Here is a 20,877-nt window from a genome sequence, read left to right on the forward strand (position 1 = left end):
GAGAGAGAGAGAGAGAGAGAGAGAGAGAGAGAGAGAGAGAGAGAGAGAGAGAAATCATCCTCAATGCTGGAGGTGATGAAAAGGATAAAGGCTATGAAAGACCCTCACTCTCCACTTAAATAAATCGACTTTGCATTCTTGATCCCTTTCTGCCTCTCAGTTAGAATTCTGCAATCTCTCCTTGACAATTCTGCATATGCTCCTTGCCATACTGAAGTTAACCCTTCTTCTTTGCAAATATGATAGAAATGTTAGCCATTATTATTAATAGTAACCATGACAGTACCTATAGATATAAAGGTGAGTCCTTGACTTATGTCCACATATCCCTTATATATGAATTGGTAGATAAGAATGGCCTGCATAAGTAGGTTATCACAAGAACTATTAGGAAGGAAATGAGTAGATTAAGTGCCTACTGTGTTCCAGGCACTGTACTAAGTGCTTTACAAATATGATCAAATCTGATCCTCACAACAACCCTGGGAGACAAGTGCAGTCATTATCCCTATTTTGTAACTAGTGAACAAAGCTTAGCTTACAGTTGAGGGAACTGTAGAAGGCAGAGGGAAGGCTAAGTAACTTGCCCAGGGTCACACAGCTTGTATCTACTATGCTACCTAGCTGCGTATTAGGAGCCCCTTCCTTACCTAACTACCATTGCTTTGGCCTTCAGTTCAATTCAACAAGCATTGATTAAGTACCTACTATTTGCAAGGAAGCAAGCTAGGTGTTGGAGATAGAATACACAAAAAGAAAACATGCCTAGTTCTCAAAGAGCTTACATTCCATGAAGGGGAGAGGGAGATATAATATGTAAAAAGAGACCTGGATACAATGTATGTTCAAAGTCATCTTGAGAAAGGAATAACTCTAACACCAGGGAATCGAAAAAGGTCTCAAGTCAGCGGTGTCACCTAAGGAGAGCCTTGAAGGGAGAGCTACAAGAGGAAGGGGAAGGAGTGCATCTCAGACACATAGGATCACAAATACAGTCAGGGAAGCAGGAGATGTAATGGGGGAACAGCTATCAAGCCAGTCTGCCTGAAATAGAGAGGATGAGGAACGTGGGAGAGAATGAGATAAAATAAGCCCATCTTTCTTCTTGAGCCCTGACATCTCTCAGAGGTAAGTTCAAGGGCAACAGCCTCCCAGGTGCTGCACCTCCCAGAATTCTATTTAATTAATTCAATAAAGATTTAGTAAGTGCTTCCCAGTGTGTACAGATCATTGCCCTAGTCTGAAGATGAGTGGGAGTTCAGGCAAGCCCCAGGCCCCATCCTCAGGAAGCTTACCATCTAAGAGAAAGATAAGACATATTAGGCTAAGATTTAACTTGACTTAATAGGCAATAGGGAGAAGACTGACAAAACCAGGCTTAGTCTCAGCAGGCAACATCCCTAATTTTCTCCCTCAGCCCTTAGTCTATGCCCCTGCCCCCTTCCTTTTCCTGTGATTCACTTTGGGGAGAGGAAGAAAGACTGTCTCTTCATATGGCTCATAATGACTCTTCCTTTTTTCACTTAACTAGCAGGAAAAGTAAAAAGCACACAGACCATAATGGTGGACCTCAGATTACAGAAGAGACAAAAGACTTTTATGCATTTCAAAGGAGGTAGCTTTGTGCTGGAGGTGGTTCAATGGCTAGAGCCAGGAAGATCTGAATTCAAATCCAGTTTCAGATGGTTACTAGCAGTGTCACCCTGGGCAAGTCACTTAATATCTGTTTGCCTCAGTTTCCTCAACTGTAAAATGGTGAGAACAGCACCTACCTCCCAGGGTTGTTGTGAGGATCAGAGAAGATAATAGTTGTAAAGTACATGGCACTGTGCTAGGTACATAATAGGCAATTAATAAGTGCTTATTTCCTTCCTTCCTCCTTTCCCATTGTCCTGCAGATATGGGGGTAAGGAGGGAGGGAGATGCCATCTCTAATCTTGCTGCCAGGCCTTCATGGGAAAGGGAAAAGAAGGAAAAGAGAATTGTGTACCTGGAATTCCAACAAAGTTGGCCCAAGGTCCTTGTAAATTGGATGACAGCCCAGGGCTCCATATATGAAGGGGCACCAAAAAGGTAGCTTGTAAGGATGCCAATGTTCACTTTGTTCAGGGTGTAGTATGGTGAAGTAGAAAGAGAGGTAGATTTTGGAGTCAGAGGACCTTGGTTCAAATCACAGCTCAGCAACTAGACACAGGCCACTGGGCAAATCACTTAGGCTCTCTGTATCAGTTTCTTCATCTATAAAATAAGGACTGGTGACCTCTGAAATCCTTTTAACTCTAAATTTATGATCCTATGGTATCCTTCTTTTTTGTTAACATATGTGCATGTTTGGGTGCTAACAATGCCTAGAGCCGACTGTAGATTTCAAGTAGGGATTCCGTATGTATTTTTAACAAAGAAACATTGATCTGTTTATTGTGGTTAGGTTCAATGGGATTGTAAATACAGTACAATCCTGGTTCAAAAGGTTTTTGGCGCTGGCCTAGGAACCTAACCATTTCATATCATACTGTAATAAAAAAATATGTCCAGAGTTTCAGTAAAATATGTAAATTGGAAAGTAATCTGTTGTTAAATTGGGAACTCTTGCTCACCTCTGCATATATATATACTGAATATACATGTAATAGTCTCCTATTCTGAAACTGGCCTAGGTTCATTTGGGGACAGGGTAGCACAGAAGAAAGAGGATGCTCTGGCATCAAAGGACCTGGTTCAAATCCTGCCTCAGATACTTACTACCTGTGTGACTTTGAGCAAAGTTTAGCTCAAAGTTTTAGTTTTCTTTAGCTCCAGATCCACGCTCCTATAGTACTTACCTATGGGATTTTTGTTGTTGTTCAGTCGTTTCAGTCGTGTCCAACTCTTCAAGACCTCATTTAGGGTTATCTTGGCAAAGATACTGCAGTGTTTTGCCATTTTCTTCTCCAGCTCATTTTCCAGATGAGGAAACTGAGTCAAACAGGGTTAAGTGATTTGCCCAGGCTCAAACAACTAGTATCTGAGGCTAGATTTGAACTCAAGATGATGAGTGTTCCTGACTCCAGCCTGGAACTCTATCCATTGTACCACTTAGCTCCCATATGGTATGGGAACCTATAGGATGGTTCCTGGCAAAATGATTTCCAGTTCTGCTCTCTCTCATTAGAGACAAAGCTTCGCTATCTCACCAGTATCTCTTAATGGGATTCATTTTTTAATTTCTCCTTCCTCAAATAATCACAATTTCATTTCCTCATGGAATTTTGTGATTTGGACTGCAATGGTTCAGTTAGCTTTGAAATAGAAATTTGGCCTTTATATTTGGCCAAATTGGTGGTAGGCCTGATCAGCCTATAGAACACATAAGTCTGTCTGCAAAAAGAAGTCTCTATGTGCATTCATAAGATACTTTTGAAAATCTACATTTTTGAAATGTTTTGTGTAGCTACACATGTACAACCTATATTGAATTGCTTATCTTCCCAGGAAGGTTGGTGACAAGGGAGAAAGGGAAAGAATCTGGAATTCTAAGTTTTAAAATCACATGTTTAAAAAAATATTACTTTTTTACATGTAACTGGGAAATAAGATATACAGGCACTGGGGTATAGAGATCCATCTTGCCCTACTAGAAAGTTGGAGGGGGGTTGGGAGAGGATATAGGAGAGAGCAGATTGGGGGAGGGAGTATATGGTGGGATCGATGTTTTGGGGTGGTGGGTAGGGGAAAGATGGGGAGAAAATTTGTAACTCAAAATCTTGTGGAAATGAATGATGTAAGCTAAAAATAAATATAAAATTTAATTAAAAAAAGAAAATCTACAGTTTTGTGCTTATTTCCACTCAGTATACATGCTAACCTACAAACTACAACTAATTGCCACATAAGTCATTTCCAATCTATGCTTTAAAAAAAAAAAGAGTGCTTGTAAATATGCAGTAATTGGTTTAGGGAAGAATGAGTGAATTATATAGATATTTGATACAAAGGTATCCTCCGAAAGATTAACTCCTACTTACACCTATTCTCACTCAACGGCCATTTTAGGGATTTTCCATTAAGTTTTGCCTGACCAGCTACATAATGAAGTTTCCTTCAAAGAGGGAGTGGGGATGGAGTCTTCAGCAGCTCCCATTCAGCCTGACCTTTTGTTTCTTTAAAAGAGTGAATCAAAGCATCTTTATGCATGAGTGTGCAAGCAGATGAAGAGCTACATATTAACCCTTGCTCTTTCAGAATGGCCAAGTCCATCTGCCATTTCACAGCAGGAGGACACAGACATAACCCCAACAGAGCTGGGTTGCTGGCGGCTCCTGCCAGCTGCTGCTAAGACAACACAGATGTTTGCATTTCACAACGGAATCACTTTCTACTTTGCAGCAAGTTTCCCTTATCTGCTTGGTGCAGTTATAACTTGCTCTTTTAACAACTCCTTAAAAACAAAAGCAGATGTACCAAAAAGGAAGAGAGAAGCCAGAAATGACCTGATTTTTGCAACAACAACCGAATATTCCAGGACACAATCTTACATTGAACAGGATTCAACAGTTGAACAACAACTCCATTTGCAAGTTTCTACCTTCACTTTTTGGGGTCCTCTTGAGAATCCATTTTTGAACCTCTTCAACCATCATTTGTAATTCTGCTTTCCTCTCCTGAAATTACATGGACAGAAGGCTTGATTTGGATTGAGGAGATCTGAGGGCTCTTCTCTTTAACTTCTCTGGGCCCCAGGCTCCTTGTATGAAAAATGAGGATAGCATTGGCACTACCTACCTCAGCAAGCTGTTGTGAACCAGGTGCTTCTGTAAACTTTAAAGCCTTCTATCAAAGGGAGCAGCATGGTACAGTAGAAAGAACACTGGATTCAGAGTCAGAGGTCTTGAGTTCTAATTCTGCCTCTAAAGCTAACTACCTATGTGACCTTGGATAATCCATTTAACTTCCCTGGACCTCACTCTCCTCGATTATTAAAGGTAGGAGCTAGACTAGTTGGTCCTTAAGCTCCCCTCAAGCTCTAAATCTACGGTCCTCTTAAAATGAAGTTTTAATGGCACCAATCACAGGCAAAACCACAATTATCTTAGTAAAATAAGTTACATTTCTGTGTTGGTGAAAACTTTAGTGTAGGATTAGCCAACTTGTGGGACATGTTAGTTGAGGAATATTTTGTTTTAATTGAACTTGCTTTCTCCTCTCTCTTTAATCCCCCCAATCAGAAATGATTGTTCCCCTATGCCCAAAGGGCTATAAATAAGTGCATACACTTTGATCCAGCAATACCACTTCTAGGGCTGTATCCCAAAAAGATCATACAAGTGGGAGGAGAGCCCATATGTACAAAAATATTTATAGCAGTTCTTTTTGTGCTGGCAAAGAATTAGAAATCAAGGGGATATCCATCAATTGGGGAATGGCTAAGCAAGTTGTGGTATATGAATGTAATGGAATACTATTGTGCTATAAGAAAGGAGGAGCAGACGGACTTCATAATAACCTGGAGAGACTTATATAAACTGAGGCTGAGTGAGGAGAGCAGAACCAGGAGAAATTTGTACACATCGTATCTGTGATGACTAACTTTGATAGACTGGGCTCCTCTCAGCAATGTAAGGTTATAAGACAACTCCAAAAGACTCACGATGGTAAGAGATGTCCACACCCAGAGAAATAACTACTGAGTCTGAATGCAGATGGAAGCAAGTTACTTGCTCTCTTTCTTTTTCTTGTTTGGTTTTGTTTCCTCTTTCCCATTGCTCATTCTATGGGTTATAATCCTTCTTTACAGCCTGACTAATGTCTAATGTGAAGGTATTTGTAGAACCTATATTTGACTTCATGCCGCCATGGGGGGGAGGAGGAGAGAGAAGGGGAGAAAATTTGAAACTCAAGGGATTGCAGATCTGAATGTTGTAAATTAAAAGTAAATAAATAATTTTTTAAAATAGGAGTAAAAAGAAATGATTGTTCCCACTTGGAACCCTGATTAGACTTTTTTTTTTATTTCTCGTGGACACTTTTGAGATTCTCATTTTGTATTATATTTTCTGCAATTTATTCTCCTAGGATAAATACAAGTTATTTTAAAATACAAATCTTTTGACTTTGCTTCTTCTTTACTGAGCAGGATCACATCCTGGGAGGTCATCTTAGCTCCTGATCTTCCAAGAAGGCACTTTTAACACAGACGATATCTTCCCCATTTGGGTGGAGTTTCCTCTAGTAAAAACAAGTGCTTTCTAACAAGTTCCACCACAGAGTTAAATTTAATTTTTTAAGTGCCTATTAGTTTTAACTCATGTCAAAATACTGACTCTGGAACGTCTTTGATCCTGAAAGTGAAGGAAACCCCATGGAAATGCCAGTTTATGGAGTCAGCATGTGATAGAGAAGAATAAGCATTGGACACAAGAGCACCAGGAAATTCAGTCATTAAAAAGTTTTGAATTGGGCTGTGGTGGTGCCTAAGAGTGCTTAAGACTCTTTTTGCTTTAAGTGATGATGCTACAAGTTTGAAAACGCTGAATCAGGCTGCATACATTTTTCTGCTCCTTAGTGGAGGGAAAACTCAAAAAGCTCAGCCACCCTGGGAAATGACAGGATCCCACTAAACAACCTGCATTTTACTGGAGGTCCTTTGGGAAAAAAACAAAACAAAAACACACAAAAAAATCCTGTCAGTAGCATATAGTCCCTTATGAAAAACAATAAATCCAGAAATGATGGTTACCTAGCCATTCTCTCAAAATAACCAGTAAATCTCTCTCTACTGCTTCTTAATTAGTGAAATATTTAAACAGGCTACAGGACCATTGGACAAATTCATTTGCTTTTGTTTAATCATTAACATTTGTAGACAACTGTAAATAACAAATGTCGCAAATTCTTCACTAGCTAGTGCTGTTTGTGGCTAGACCATTCTGGAGTAGAATCAGGCCTTTGAAAGGGTTACAGGACAATGGATGGTGGCACTCACAGCCTGGCATCTAAAAGGGATTGCCTAACGGCTGCTGGTGTGGACCAGAAAGGAGATAGTGACCTACTTGACAGAACCAAGGAGAGCCTAAGTCTAAGTTCAGGGGTTCCCCACCTTTTTTGGGTCATGGACCCCTTTCCTAATCTGGAGTCTATGGGATTCCTCAGAGCAATATTTTTGAATGCATAAAATAAAGTACAAAAAGATGACAAAGGAAATCAATTAAATTGAACTATATTTGTTAAGATATTTTCTTTAAATATACATTTATGAACCCTAGATTAAGAACCCCTGGTCTAAGTCCTGAAAATAGTTGTTGGATGAGTAGAAGGATTGGGGTGGCCAAAGGATTTGGCCACAGAAAAGGCAGATGGAAAGATGGAAAGAAAAAAAATAAATCTAAAGAATTTGGAGATAGTTTTTAAAAAAGGGAAGGGACAACATCAAGCAATCAAAATTACCTTGAATTTGTCTTGTGTGTAGGGAGAAATGCCCTCTCCCCCTTTTTTATCATTCTCACATAGAGTCATCTTAGTATGGTCAATGAAAGTGATTTACAACCTATGCTTGGAGTAATTCATGAATAAAGCAAAGTGAAATTCATTATCAGAATAAGAAAATCATTTGTGTGAAATATTCTCCTTCAATCTTAACAGATTCAGCTCAACTAGTATTTATCAAGGCTCTACTGAGCCTCCTGGGGGCACTAGAATGATGGGGGGGGGTGTAGTAGCCTTGGTTGCAACTGAGGGGCATTGAATAAAAATAAGGGGGTGGTAGAAGCATAAGGAGAGAAGAGAAGAAAATTTGAAAAAATGCTTGTACATGTTTCATCTGTTCTGTAACAGAGTTAAAGTCATAGGGATTACATTATTTTCCAAATAAATGGACAAAATGCAAGTTATAACTGATCAGTGGTCAAGTCCGGAGACAGGTCTTAACAAGCAAATGTCGGCAGACAAGTATGTAGAGTATTAATGTTAGGAAGTCCAGTGTGCGTTGGCAGGAATATGTGTGTATAATGACTTGTTTACAATATAATACCATACAGTTACATGATGCAATACTGCATCATCAAAATTTCAATGCAGGAAAAAACTCACAAATTTACAATAAATTATTAAATTTAAGATTTAAGTGTCTTTTAAAAAAATTATAATTTTTTCTGAAATGATGTAAATTTAAAAAAAACTGTTAAAGGGTTAAAGAAAATAGATTTCCAGGGGCCACTGAATAATTTTTTTTTTAAGGAGGCAGTAGGTAAAATAAGTTTGGGAACCTCTGCACTGCTCTGTACAGAGACCTATGCTAGCTAGGCACTGGGTGGAGGGAGGAGAAGTATTCAAAGATACAGCACATGGTATCTACCGTCATAGAACTTACAATATAGTAATAAAAGCTTGCTGAATGAAATTGAATTGAATTAAATTAAGAAATAAGGAACACACATATATAATCCATCATACAAAGTAAGAATCCAAGAACTGTCTAAGATATGTACAAACAAATGTCTAATCAAGGTTCCAAGAGGAAATAATCATTCCTGATTGGAGAGATTCAGGAGAGAGGAGATCTTGAAAAATGGGTAGACTTTTAATAGGTAGGAATATCAGGAGATTCAAGGGGAAGGAGGTAGCTTAAGCTTAAGGAATCATATGTGTAAGGACAGAGCAAGAGAGCATGTACATACAAGGGATGGTAAATCATTTAGTTTGGTTGGCACATTGTTGGCTGGAAAGGTAGAGAGGTCAGATTGTAAAGGACCTTGAAAACGAGGCTAAGAAAGTAGGATGTTATTGAACAGGCATTAGGAGCTGGCAAAGACTTTTGTGCAGAGGGGTGAAATGGCCAGATCTGTGTAGAAGGTAAATTACCTTAGCAGCAATGTGAAGGGTAGTGGATGGAAAAGGCTATAAGGGCAGGAGGACCTGTAGGAAGCTATGACAATAATTCAGGCAGGTGAATGAGGGCATTTGCAGGGTTCTTGGGTGGGGGGAATAGGCAGGAGCAATGACAGAAATTAATAGGAGGTAGACAGATAATGAGATACTGGGAAGGTAGAACTGACAGAATAATGATGTTAAACAGTGGCTCTAGAGTGGTTAATAAATAACTCTAGCCCATGGAGACAGGATAGCTTCATATTTCAACATTTTCAAGTTCAATTTTTTTCAAAAGAAAATTCTTCTTTTTAAGTTTTAGTTTTCTCACCCCCACTGAAGCTGTAGTACAGGCTCTCCTCCCACCCCCAAAGGAAAAAGATGGTCTGGAAATCCTTCACTTGTAACAAAAGAGCTGATCAACTAAGAAGATGTACTTTTCCTACAACGGTTGCATTTCTGTTTTTAAGGATCCTATCTAAAGAGTTCAATGTCCCTGAAGGAGGTCAAAGACAGAAAGATCCCATCTATATTCATAGCAGCTCTTTTTGTGATAACAAAGAACTAAAAGCCAAGTAGGCATCCATTGATGAGGAATGGCTATACAAACTGTAACATGGGAGTGTGTTTGGGAGACTGAAGGAAAAGTGTGGGAGAGAAGAGGCATTAGACTGATCCAAACTGAAGGTCTATAGAGTTATTGTGCTGACCTCACACTGCATGCCTATGAAACCTAGACAGTCTACCAGTGCCATGCCAAGGAATTGAATTGCTTCCATTCAAACTGTCTTAGGAAGATTCTGAAGATCACTTGGCAAGACAAGGTACCAGACACTGAGGTTCTTCCTCAAGTTGAACTGCTAAGCATTGTGATAGGCTGACCATGTTGTTCAAATGCTAAACATACATTTGCCTAAAAGACTATTTTATGAAGAACTGATATAAAGCAAGCTCTCACATGGAGGTCTAAAGAAGTAATACAAGGACATTCTTAAGATCTCTGAAAGACTTTGTAATCAATTGTGAGACATGAGAGACATTGACACAGATAAACCCAACATGGGGTGCCTGCATCAAAAAAAGGCGCTATGTTCTATGAACAGAGCAGAATTCCAGTAGCTCAAAGGAAATGTGAGATGTGCAAATTTAGAGTCATCTCCGCTTCAAATATTCATATGGACTATTTGTGCCTGACCTGTGGTAGAGCCTGCCAAGCTCATACTGGCCTGATCAGCCACAGTGGGATATAGCGTACCTTGACCCCAACATAATGAAGTCATTTTGGTCTTCTTCAAGAATGAAGGACAACAACCATATGAACATAATGAAATAATATTGCATTATCAAGAAATGATGAAGACATGGAAATTCAGAAAAAAACATGGGAAAACTTATATATAGCATAAAGTAAGCCCATCGAGGAAAATGTGAACAATGACTGCAATAACATAAACAGAAAGAACAATAAAATGAAATTGAACATCATGCAAGAATGATAACCAACCTTAGATTCAGATAAGAGATGAAAAAAAATGTATCACATTCCCTTCATGGAAGAGATAGGGGTCCATGGATGTGGAATGTTGTGCATGCTGTCAGACATGATCGATGTGTTGATGGGTTTTGCCAAAATGCTTTTTCCTCCTTTTATCTTTGTTACAAGCGAAGATTTGCTATGTAGGGGATGGAATAAGGTTCAGAAAAGAATATGACATAAAAGCAAAAGGCATCAATAAACCTTTTTTAAGTGTCAGTCCATAACTGAGCAATCTAACTCCCCTGTCAAACTAATGTGTGACAATGAATACTGAAAGAATAATTAAATTTTTCCAAAAAGAAATCTTGGCTAACTTGACAATTTAGGAAACTAACTTTTCCAAATAATATATTTTAATAAACATATATGAATACCAACAATGCTAAGTATTTAATTGTCTGATTTTCATAATTTTTATATAAAGAATATTTTAGGTTCTAAAATAACCAGAAAATGAAAATAGATAAGTGATGTTTGTCTGCTCTGTTTTGTCTTGTTTGTAAGTTGCTACCAGGGTTAGCTCAGATTTTTGAAAAGTAGTCATGATTCTTTATTTTATCAGTATAGACCTGGACCGAGCCCACTCCTGAGCTAAGTCAGCCAAATTTAGATCAATAAGCTATATGATCTTTAATGCACAGCAGAACTCAATAACTCAGGACGCAGCTTTCTTCTGTAGAAACAAATCAGGGCAAAGCTTGAGGCTATCTTATGATCCAGTAGGAGATTTAAAATTGGCTACATGTTTCCTGGTGGGTCAGTGAAGGAGAGGGGGTGGTGGTGGAGGCTTTGGAGGTGGGGGGAGGGAATGAGACTGGAGAAGTACAAAGAGGCCTCAAAGTTTTGATTGCTTTCCTAATAAACAGAATCAGCAGAAATCAAGCAAGTTAGTGACAAGTGTAGCTCAGAGGAAAAGGAAAACAACAGAGGAATCCATGATTAGGGCAGCAGTGCTGAGATGAAACAGGCTCCAGAAAGCAGTAACAAGAATTCCAGGGGGAGCACATACTCTCCTAGACACAAAGGCCATATGTGGTGCCTCCAGAGGCACACACACACACACACACACACACACACACACTCACCTTCCTGGGATGGCTGGATGGTTAGTCAAGAGCAAGAAAGAAAGCTACATAGCAACACACAATGAAGTCTCAGCATGCCACCCCTTGGAGACTGACACAAAGATTGTTGGCCTCACAAGTTCCCTTCAGTCTCCAACAGTCTGTATTATCAGAGCTAATCTTCCTCCAACCACATTACCATAGCTGAAAAGTATTCTTCTATAATGATCATTTTGTGTCATGTGTGAGATAAGCTGGAGGCTGAATAGGAAAAATACTGAACACATATTGAAAGACCAATCTAAATAACTGAAAACTTTTTTTTTAATTCTACAGAACAATGAGATTTAGAGAAACAGGGTGGTTCAGTACCACAGTTTTAAAAACAAAAAAAGAAAGGAGGAAAAGAGGGAGGGAGGAAGGAAGGGAGGAGAAAAAGAGGGATGGAGGAAAGAAAGGGAAGAAGAAGGGAGAGAAGGGGAAAGAGAGGAAGAAAGGAATGTGTGCTAAGTGCTTTACAAATATTATCTCACTTGATCATCACAACAAAAATACTGTTAGGTAGGTGCTATTATTATCCCCATTTTATAGATCAGGAAACTGAGACAGAGGTTCAGTGACTTGCCCAAGATCACACAACCAGTGTCTAAGGCTGGATTTGAATTCAGGTCCTTTTGCCACCAGGTCCAGTATACTATTCTTTGTGCCACCTAGCTACCTAAACTACTACTAAACATTTAGTTCCTTAAAAGTTTAGAATCAGACAAGAACCAAAAAGCCTCCTGTGTGCTTAGGCACTATTCTAAGCACTGTGGAAACAAAGACAAAAATGAAATAGTCACTACCTTCAAGGAGCTTACATTCTATCAAGTGAATCAAAATATACACATATAAACACAGACAAAATAAATAAAAGCTTACTGAAGGAGGGAAAGGGACCAGCAGTTCAGCAGTTGAAAAATCAGGAAAGGCTCCATATTGAAGGCAGTTCTTGAGAAGAATTTTGGTCTAAAAAATGGCCAGCTAGTTACTGAATGAACTAGAGGGCACAAAGATGGGGCAGGGAGATCAATCAGGAATCTGTTGCAACAGTCCAGATAAAAGGCTTATGATAAAGGCCTAAACTAGAGCAGTGGTTGTAGGGAAAAAAGGGAAGGAAATGGATGGGAGACATGCTCTGGAGGTAGAAAAGATTAGGTTTGACATCTAGATGGATCTCCAGTGTGAGGAAATTGAATATGTCAGGGCTGGAAGATGGTAGAGTCCTCCAGCAGATGTTGGGAAGTTTAAAAGAGGGATGGGTGAGTTTAGAGGGAAAGACAGTGGGTTCATATTTGGACATGGTAGTTTGAGGCAGAAATAGCCAGTTTGAAATGTTTAAAGGGCAACTGGTCATATGAGACTGGAGCTCAAGAGAGAAAATAGAGTTGGATTTAGATATGAATTATCTGCATAACAATGATCATTAAATCCACTGATATTGATGATGTCACCAAGTGCAGGTATATAGAGAAAAGAGAAGATAGTCATGGACATGTCTCTCCCTTCATTGGTCCCCTGTCCCCAACATCCTAGAAATACCCTTAGATATCTTATTGATCCTTCAAGGACCAGTCTCCTCTGGGAAGCTTTCCTTGATCCAGGTAGAATTTCTCTCTCTTTCCATGTCACATATTAATTTGTGCTTTCTTATGCTCTTATTATGCTCAAGTCTATAATACAATTATTACCTATTATTGAATCAAATTTCATTTTTATGTATGTGATGTATCCCAGCCATTAGATTGCAAGCTCCATGAGGACAGGAACCATGCCTTTTAATTACCTTTATATTTCCCTCAGGACTTAGCACAGTGCTTTGCATACAGTTGACATTATTGAGTAAGTAAGTAAATAGAAGAATGAATGATTTGCTTAGAGTTAGTGCTGACCAGAATCAGGTACTATCTCTCAACTAATTTGATGCTAGGCTGTAGTTTGAAAGGTATGGAGAGAAAACAGTGGTTTAATAGCAAACAGGTGGTTGGGAACATTTATTTATTTCGAAATGATGTTCAGAAAAGCTTGGAATGTTGTGTTCTATTTTTCTGTAAAGAAGGTGGTCAGGGTTTGGGTTGAGGGAGGACCAAAGGAAAGACATTCTCTTCAGTGTCTTTAAAAGTCCTTTGCAAGTGAATATAGCACTAGCCCTGGAGTCAGAAGGACCTGAGTTCAAATTTGGCCTCAGATACTTGACATACTTACTAGCCATGTGACCTTGGGCAAGTCACTTAACCCCAATATCCCCTCTTTCCCCCCTCCAAAATAAAAGCAAAAACAAACAAAAAAAGTCCTTGACAATATCCCCAGGTTCTCCTGAAAGACTGTCCCACTTCTTTTCTTCCACCTTCATCTACTTCTTCTTCCTTCTCCTTGAGACATAACTCTTTAATACCAAACTCAGCATTAATTCATGGGAACTTAGGTTCAGATTTAGATTTAAAAGAGACTGCAGAGGCTAGTTAGTTCATCCTCCTCATTTTTTTTTTTTTTTACAGATGAGGATGCTGAAGGAGGAAAGAGAAGGGAATAAGCATTTAAATAGCACCTACTATGTGCTATACTGGTCAAAAAGGTGGTGCAGTAGAGAGAGCACTGGCCCAGGAGTCAGGAAGATCTGAGTTCAAATCTGACCTCAGATACTTACTAGCTATGTGACCCTGGGCAAGTCACTTAACCCTGTTTACCTCACTTTCCTTGTCTATAAAATGAACTGGAGAAGGAAAGGGCAAACCACTCCAGTATCTTTGCCAAGAAAACCCCAAATGGGGTCACAGAGTCAGACAGGACTGAAAACAACTAAACCACAGCAACATGTACTAGCACTGTGCTAAGTGTTACAAATATTATCTCATTTAATCCTCACAACAATCCTACAAGAAGTAGGTGCTGTGCTTACTCCTATTTTACAGTCAAGTAAATTGAGGCAAATAGAGGTCATGACTTGTCTGTCGTTGTACAGGTAAATACACGTTATGTCTGAACTCAGGTCTGTCCCAACTTCATGCCCAGAGTTCTATCCACTGCACCATCCAGCTGCCTCAACTAAGGGTCAGCGTGTAGCAGCAACCACACTGGCATGCCCAGGGTGGCTGCGAGCACAGGCTCTTAGATCTGCTTCACTAGGAAAGATAGCTGTTCAAGGGGTCAACAATCTTTTTAAATTACATTCACTAGTTCAAGGGAAGAGTCAGCACCCTGAACTTCAGAGAAAATACAAACAGAAAATACAAGCAGAGAAATAAAAAACCAACATACAGGCATGTGAATGCCTGAATCAACACTTTACATGTATGCCTGGATCAAAAATCTTTACATCTGAGTAGTAGGGGAGCTCTGAACATATGTCATTCAGAATCTCAACCAGGGAATCACAAGATCCTTCTCATAAGCGAACCCCCAAAGCAAAATACTAACTCAGAGCATATATATATTTCTCAGAGTCAGAAGGCATCACAACACTGGAGACTCAATGCCTAATTGGAAATTAGTAAAAGTGTGAAAGCCTTCCTAGAAGCAAGCTTCCCTTAATGGGCTCCACATGAGGTCTATTAATGGGCAGAGAAGATCTTAAATCCCATTAACATTACAGAGGAAATGGCTTTCAACCCAGATCTTCTACCTCCAAAGACCACAGATCTCTCCAACTGCACCGCCCTGTCTCTCTGAAAAGGCAAAACATTTAATGTTGCTATGGCTCAGGATTCTAATGCTGAGCACAGGTAAGATTCAACCAATTTATTAAGAAAACTATCACACAAATTTAAAACAACATCCCAATCACACTGAAGGGAGAGAAAAGATTAAGTAAATACAGAGCACCACTTCTACAGACTTCTAAGAATTGAAGTATCTCATTAAAAAAAAAAAAGGAATTAAGAGACTCTGGGCTGTTACCAGCTGGCCTTGGGCAAGTTGCTGAGTCTTGGGGCTTCAGTTTTCTCATCTGTAGTAAAATAAAGGGGCTGGTTTACATGATCTCCAAAGTATCCCACTAAGTTAATACACTTTTAATTCTGTAGCCCCATTGGCATGAATAAAACTTCACTCCTCTGCCAAATGGGCAGGAGCAGCCTTTCAACATTAGCCTAAAATTTTTGGCAGGGCAGGGTTGCCAAACCTTCCTCTCACGCTGCCCATATTTATTTATTTCTTCTTCATCCACTCACTTCCTTTCTGATACTGTTTCAATTTACTGGACATGGCTCTACAGAAAAGCTTATAGGAAGGGATGTCAATGGTCCAACTCTGGATTACTCATGGCAAGGGACCTGAGCAAGATAATTCTTGCTAGTATGATTTTTTCAGGTGTTTCAATTGTGTCTGACTCTTCGTGAGCCCATTTAGGGTTTTCTTGGCAAAGATGCTGAGAGTGGTTTGCCATTTCCTTCTCTAGCTCATTTGACAGATGAAGAAACTGAGGCAGAGTAAGTGACTTGGCCAGGGTCACACAGTTAGTATCTGAGGCCACATTTGAACTCAGGTCTTCCCAATTCCAGGTCCAATTCTCTATTCACTCTGCCACCTCTCTGCCCCTACTATACTACTATAGCTATAAGATGGAAAGGGACCATTGCCCAGGACAAGGAAAGACACTGATTTAGCATATCCAACCATCTCTCCTCAGCAACTTGTCAGAGACAAGGAGCAAACTGCTGAAGGGGATTAAGGTTTCTACAGATTTTTGAGGCACTGGCCACAGAGTCAGAAGACCCAGGTTCCAGTGCTTCCTCCACACATTATTTAGGCAAGTTATGCTACATCTTTAATGGGTATGATGGCATTTCAACTACTTAGGTCCCAGGATTGTTATGAGAATTAAATGAGTATGTAAAACTATGTAATTATAAACTATAAATGCAAGCTAGGAGCACCCCTCACTGCTAGAACAGTGTGGGAAACATTTCTCTTGTAAAGTTAAAAAAAAAAACCAACCTCTGGATCAAATGAGATCAGAGATCTGAAAGTTCTTTTATAATTTCTGCCAATAATAATGATAATTAACATCTATATAGCATCTTGGGTGCAACTAGGTGGTTCAGTGTGTAGGAGTGCTGGGTCTGGAGTCAGGAAGACTCATCTTCCTGAGTTCAAATCTTGCCTCAGACACTTACTAGCTGTGTGACCCTGGGCAAGTCACTTAACCCTGTTTGCCTCAGTTCTTCATCTGTGAAATGAGCTGGAGAAGGAAATGGCAAACCACTCCAGTGTCTTTGCCAAGAAAACCCCAAATAGGGTCATGAAGAGTTGGATATGACTGAAAAACAATTCTACAATAACATCATAGCTCCTTGTAACAACCCAACATCTTCCTTCAGATCCTGGCTGAAATTCTACTTTCTAATTGCACATATAGTATAACTATATCTGACTGCTTACTGTCTCAGGGAGCAGGGAGGAAAAAGAGGGATAGAATTTGGAGCTCAAAACTTTTAAATAAAAATGTTTAAAAAAAAGATTTGCAAAATGCTTTACAAATATTAATACACCTTATCCTCACAACCACCCTGGCCAGTAAAGTGCTATTATTATCCCCATCTTACAAGATATGAAAACTGAAGCTGACAGTGTGAAGTGACTTGCCCAAGGTCACACAATTAGGAGTGGTCTATGGTGTAGGATGACATTTGTACTCAGATCTTCCTAACTCCAGGTCTATCACCACTTATCTATAACATAGTATAAATAGAAAGATTAAATTAACAGTAATTCAATACTTTATTAGTATATTTCAAAAGTCTTATTAAGGGATCACAGTATTTATTGTGTATTTCTTTCATATCTACTTATCTGTGTATTTTTTGTTCTCTACCCATCCTTTCATTAGAACATAAACTCCTGGAGAGATAATATGGTTTTGTCTCTGTATCCTGAGCACCCAGGACTCTGTCTAGGACATGGTGGGCACTTAATAAATGCTGGTTAAATTTAAATGAAACCTTAATTGACTCTATAAATAGCTAGCAAGAATGTGTTGGAGATTAGAGAGAATGGAACTGGAAAAATGAGGCCAGTTGGAGGCACGAGATGATTAGAGCCTGAGCTAGGGCTATTATGCCTCTGGGAAAGGGGCACAAGAAGGGGAATCCAAAAATAAGCCTGGTAGCAACCTTTGGTCTTATGTATGTGTTTGGATTTCTGCATTTTCTGATTAATGCACAGGCACTACTCAGATTAATAAACACCCAACTTATGAAAGTCCAATATATAAAGTCATTCGCTACTCCCCTCTCTCCTAAACAATCCAGAAACCAATATTGAAAGGTAGCTGGGTGGTACAGCCCATGGAGAGCTGAGCCTGGATTCTGGAAGATCCCAAGTACAAATTGTGCTTCAAATACTTAGCTGTTTATCTATGGGCAAGTTATAGCTCCTGTTTCCCCATCTATGAGGATGAGGGAGTTGGGCCCAATGGTCTCCATGGGTCCCTTCCAGTTCTAAAGCCACATCACATTCTCCATTCCTATAGACAACTGACAAGCTGTGTTGGGTCGGAGTTGAAATCACTACTTCATGGCCTATGCAAGGATCCAGTGTATTCCCCATAAGATCATTTTCCCCCACTCAGAAGGCTCATTCACCACCTCTCTCTTCCAACCACATTTAGCTACTCCCTTACCAGATTCTCTCTCAAAGGCTCAGATCTCAAGTTGTACATCTCTTGTAACTCTTCCTCTGGCATAATATTGAACTTGGCATACAGACGACATCCAGTGAAAGTTTATCACTTTGTGCACTTGGCCCAAAGTTAAGTACAAAATAGGTGATGGACAAATCTTTTACAAAGACCTTGACTCCTTTCTCTTCTTTTGAGTTCTTGTAGTTAGAGGTTGAAATACTCTTTTAATAGTTTCTGGTACTAAGGCATTCAAACTCACAGATTATTAAAGATTTTTTTCTAAAAATCCAGACCAGTGAGGTAGATTGGTCATTTGTGTGTGACTTCTGGTCTTAGCTGCCCATAGCACAGAGACAACATGAACTTCCCAGGGTCACATAGTTGGGATCCCATTAGAGACAGTATTTGAACTATCCCAGGTCTACCTGCCACCGAAAGGCACTATGCTACATTATGCCTTGGGGAAATCCTAAAACTTTAGAACTATAAGAGACCTTAGATTTCTTGCAGTCTTCTAATTTCCAGATTTAAAAAGACAAACCAAACCAAGGCAAAATAATTTCTAGTTATGTTCCTGTTTCTCCCTAGGTTTAAATCTTGCCTGTGACATTGACTAGTCGGCAAATCACTTTAATCTCACCCTCAGTTTTCTTATCTATAAAATGTACTTATGTCTCAGGATTGTTATGAGGCTCAAATGGGCTGGGGGCTGGGGGGACTTGCTAAGAGGGAAAACTTTGCCTCAACATTTAAATATAAAGAAATGGGTCAATCTCTCAGGAAATCTTGTGCCCCAAAATGCTAGCTCACTCTGGGTGGAGCTTAATGAATTAAACAAAATGATGATCTTTACATTTTATTCTTAGTTATGCGATTGCCTCTGGTTTAGGGGATGGTGTCTTCCATTTCACTTTCACCTCCTCTCTGTTTTATACTGATATGTGAATAAAGATCCATATGCCAATGGACTTCATAACTGAAGGATTCTTCCTTGATGACTTGTTTTCCAGACTGAGCTTCTTTCCATGGAGTGAGTTCAGAATCAGTTCAATCTTCATGCTTCAGAGACATCTCCTTTGAACCAGATCAAATGTTTCCCCACCCTTGCTCAAAGGGGTCACTGGTCCCTTCTTTTCAAATATTCAAAGCATGAGCACCAATTCTCTTCTTTCCAGCCCACAAAGAGCCAGAGACAGAGAGAAACAGAGATGGAGAGAAAGGCGGGTGGGGTGGGGGTCAACATAGTTAATTGTATACTGAGCTAAAACACAAGACTCACACAAACCAGGAGTACCTCTAGAGGCTGGTCACTCCCGTAAAATGTTAAGTGCTCTTTGAACCCAAGCATAAAGAGAATTAGAACTATTTTCCTGGCCTGCTGGGCAGCAACTGGAGCCTCTTCTGTTTGTTTTCTTTCTCCAATTGTGGCCATAAAGGGAAATAGTCCTACCTTACAGCCACCCCAGGCAGGCAAATAGAATTTGAGCCAGGAATCCACTAGGCTGCTTTGCTAATCAGGAAACAAAGTAGAGAGAGATATGGATCAATGGAGGAGGGAAGGTGGAGTAGAGTCTAATGGGAACTTTAAATAGAGCCTGGGATGTATCTGGAGATATGGATTGGAATCCAGAATTAAGCAATCACCTCAAAGTGCCTGGTATCATAACTTGTTTTTAGAAGAGCCTCATGCTGCACTTTTTTTAAAGTCCAGAATTTCCTCTGGGAGGAGTGAAAGGAGAAGGATACAGGGGGCAAAGCAAATATGTCAATAAGACAATCTATTTTTTTTTTAAAGCCCAGTATTTATTATTACTATCATTATCACTCAAGGACTGAGGGAAAAAGTACTTGTAATTCTCCACCCACCTTTGTTAACCTGGAAAAATCTAATTTTATAAGCTGTTCCTTCAAAAAGTCTTTAGCTACCTCATTTCCTAAGAGGCCTGCTCTGATCTGGTCCACAGTCCCTGTAAAATTGAAAGATGAAGCAAAATATATTTTTAAAAAAATCTTGTGCTTTACAAAATGGGAAGACCAAGTCTTGGGGTTATCTCCCAGGGATATGGAAGTAAAATCTTAAGAGCTGGGACCAACTAACTCTCCCATCTAAGAAGCACCTGATGGATGAGTCCCCTGGTTGATAAAAATTAAGATTTCAAAAGAAATTAATTAAGATTTCAAAAGAAAGACCCAGAAAAACCAATTAATGCAGAGGAAAGTAATAGATAAAATGTGGCAGAAAATGACCTTATCAAGGTAAGTGTGTTTGCTAAGTTAAACACTTTCAGTTTTTGAATAGTGAAAGAGCAATCTACAAACTCCACCAGCAGATTTTAAATCCAATGCGTTTTAAATGAAGCTTAAAAGACTGTCCTCTCAGAAACAAAGAGCTGATGATGAGAAAATCACTTGGCTACATCAAAGGAGACTGAAGGGGTAAGGTTATTTTAATTACTTATTTTTTTTGGTAGCCAGCTGTTGTTCAACCCACACAAAGGAGGAATAGGAAACATTTGAGATATAAAATAAATCATCCATAGCAACTCAGAGCACAAAGCTAATGAGGTCAAGAATTTGATTCCCCTGTGGACTACCAAACTTTGTTCTGGTCCATACCCAAATTCCACCCTTATACTTGCCCAAAGACCCCACTGAATCACAAAATTCTAGAGCTGCTGCTGCTCAGGGCCCTAGAGACCATTTGGTCCCATCTCTATATTTTAAAGATGAAGAAAGGAAATTCAGAAAGGTGAAGGGACCAAATGGTCTCTAGGGTT

General features: G+C 39.5%; 1 protein-coding gene across 13 annotated transcripts in view; it reads right to left on the bottom strand.

The window, feature by feature from the left end:
- Positions 1 to 20,877, bottom strand: part of LHFPL2 (LHFPL tetraspan subfamily member 2) — a 260,793-nt gene that overhangs the window by 198,683 nt on the left and 41,233 nt on the right. For 3 of the 13 annotated variants that reach the window (XM_069096294.1, XM_069096297.1, XM_069096292.1), the window contains exon 3: positions 4,565 to 4,640. The exons of the other annotated variants lie outside the window; for them this stretch is intronic. The gene's annotated coding sequence lies outside the window, so the exon portion shown is untranslated. The remainder of the gene's footprint in view (positions 1 to 4,564; positions 4,641 to 20,877) is intronic. 13 annotated transcript variants of the gene reach the window in all.

The sequence above is a fragment of the Petaurus breviceps genome, unplaced genomic scaffold (assembly GCF_028583685.1).
Source record: "Petaurus breviceps papuanus isolate PSGF00001 unplaced genomic scaffold, PetGlider_PUasm1.0 229, whole genome shotgun sequence".
NCBI lineage: Eukaryota > Metazoa > Chordata > Mammalia > Diprotodontia > Petauridae > Petaurus > Petaurus breviceps.